This window comes from Lynx canadensis, chromosome C1, assembly GCF_007474595.2.
Source record: "Lynx canadensis isolate LIC74 chromosome C1, mLynCan4.pri.v2, whole genome shotgun sequence".
Classification (NCBI taxonomy): Eukaryota; Metazoa; Chordata; class Mammalia; order Carnivora; family Felidae; genus Lynx; species Lynx canadensis.
In genome coordinates, this window is record NC_044310.1 from 83,432,642 (window position 1) to 83,435,495 (window position 2,854).

Here is a 2,854-nt window from a genome sequence, read left to right on the forward strand (position 1 = left end):
TTTGTGGTGTTCTCCTTTTCATTATATACTTCAATTTATAATCATCGTTATTATAAAGTCTCTTTTCCACAGTTTTGACATCTGAGTCTGGTTCTCTTAATTGCTTCATCTCTTGACAATAATTTTGCTTTCTGTGTCTCACAATTTTTATTGAATTCCAGACATCCTGGGTATAACAGAAGATACAGAGGGAAATGGTAGTTATTGTAGGCAATAACAATGGGTACATCTTTTTGGCCTTTCATTTGGGGGGTGGGTTGAATCAGTCTAGTCAGGAATTGGATGAGATATGAGTTATTTGTTCTATCATTACATTCAGTTCAACACAGGCTCCAAATCAATTGCTACTTACCGCCTTGTACATAGAGGGAGTGCCGTAATGGTGGTGGTATTTCTGTGTTTGTGTTCCATGTGCAGCCTTCAGATATTTATCAGATATAAATATATATGCTCTTGCTCTTCCCCTACCAGCAGATGGTTGTTGCTTGTTAGTAAATGCCCCAGTCCACCCTCAGGCTTAGATAGGCACTTTGTATTGGGGCATTGGGAGTGGCATTCTCTTAACATTCCTGACCCTTAAACCCACCTTTTAGCAGCCAGACTCTGCCTTGCGCCTGTGATTGGTCTTGGGCAGAAGTTTCACATTCTCCTTTAGAACTAGAAGATTTCTGCTCGTGTCATTATAGGAACTTAGGACCAATCTTTGAATTTACTCCAGGATGAGAGTATTTTTATCCTGACCCCTGGTTGTTCCAGAATGAGATGTTAGCCTGAACTTGGCTTTTGACAACTTGTTAAAGTTTAGGTGCTTCTTTTGTATGTGTTTGTATGGTGGTTGCCTCCTCCTCCTGTTCTCTGCGGTAGGTACGGCATTTCTTTTGCCTTGTCTCCCTTTGAAGAGGATTGTCTTTCTTTGGAATTCAGGTTTCTTATATGTGGATAAATGGGACTTCTTACAGTGGGATTCTAAGTTAATGCATAGATTATAAAACCTCAACTCTTTGATGGACTCAAAAAGAGTTATGATATTGTAGTTTTCTGGCTGTTTTCCTGTTGTTAGTGTGAGAGTGATATTGTTTGCAATTTCCATATTCTAAATACAAGTAAATTCTGTATGATTCGAAATAGCTGCGTTTTTAGTTGAAACTGTTCAAGGCACATGAGAATCAAAAGGGATCTGGTGGCAAAGGTAATAAAAATTAAAATAATAACAATAACAATAATAATAATAATTCATGTAAACTTATCTTTTAAAAATTCTTTATCCTTCATTGATAAGTAGAAATTTACTTAGCAAATCTCTTCACATTTCCACTCTATATAGGGATTCTTAGTCTTGATGATAAATATAATTTTTCTTTTTAAGGAAATGATGACTCAGTGAAATAAAATTCTTTACATTCCACTTCCCCTACAGTGGTACCCATGTATGTGTACCTGGCATTATGGAGGTTATGTCTGCCTCACTGCCACCCTCTGGTGTTTTCTATAATTGACTGCGGTAAACTTTTCTTATGCTGGCATGTGCTGTTCACCATCCTGCCATGACCTTCAGCCGTCAGATTCTGACTCCTCCTCCCTACTTTGGTCTCTGCATGTCTGCCAGTCCCATCTAAGCATTATCATGTTCCCCTGCTTACCATGTACGGGGCTGAGGCTCAGGCACATTAGCCAAGGCCTCTTATTCAGCCATTGGCTGGTCTATTGTTCTGGCATCACAGGAGGGCTGGGGCTTTTTACAATAATTGCTCTGTCCTTCTGGCTATTCCATAGGAAGAAAAGCACATGTTCTTTATCTTCTAGATCATAAAACTAAACTGAGAGTCCTATTTCCCTGTCTCTGCCTCATCTTTACCAAGGATAAGAAGGCCACAGTTTGAGATCATCAGAGGACTTCTCTATGTTTCATGTAATTGTTCTCTATCTATTTCTTATGTGCCCTCACATGCTGTTGATTCTGTGCTTCCTTTTGAACAAAAAACTAGCTTTTAGCTCTTTCCTTTACCTCTGGTGGTAGCCATCAGCTGAAAGGGTGAGCTGGTAGCAGTACCACCAACTCTCCACTCTCCACAGGGCCACTGGCCCATCCCACCCTGATAAAGCACACAGATGGGGGTACAAAGCCAAGAAAAGTTTTGTCATTTAATGGATTCTTGTGCAATGTGGTGGCCACAAACGCCCAGTTCCTAAGGGTGCTACCTATGGCAAGCCTGTCCATCATGGTGCTAACCAGCTAAAGTTTACCTGAAGCCTTCAGTATGTTGCAGAGAAGTGAGCTGGATGCCACTGTGGGCTCTGAGAGCTCGGGATTGGTGAAGATTACACATACATATTCTTTGAGTTTACGCTCATTGATTCATTCCACAAAGCTATCAGAAGAAATCCTGACACCCAGTGGATCAGCAAAGCAGTCCACAAGCACAGGAAAGTACTAGGGCTAACGTCTGCGGGCCACAAGAGCCATGGCCTTGGAAAGGGTCACAAGTTCCACCACACTATTGGTGGTTCTCACCATGCAGCATGGAGAAGACATCATATTTTCCAGCTTCACCATTAGCAGCAATATAAGTAATGCTTGTAAAATTCTTACCTAATAAATAATTTAGGACAGTCATGTCTGCTTAAAAGTGTTCTTTAATTTGTCTGTTAAAATGAGTTGTCTGCAGATCGTTCCATGAATTCACTGTCAAATCATGAAATTTAAAGTGCAATAATGTTTGAAGACTGTTAAGTGATGGTGTATCTTGTGTCTAATAAGATAAATCCTTTTGCCCTTGCTTTATCATATTAGGGAGTTTATATGCCAGTGTTTAAAATGCTGTTTGGTATAATGGTGTAAAATAAAGTCTATAAA

General features: G+C 39.9%; 1 pseudogene; it reads left to right on the plus strand.

Moving 5' to 3' along the window:
• Positions 1-379: 379 nt before the first annotated feature.
• On the plus strand, positions 380-2,568 carry LOC115519761 (annotated as a pseudogene).
• The last annotated feature ends 286 nt before the right edge of the window (positions 2,569-2,854 follow it).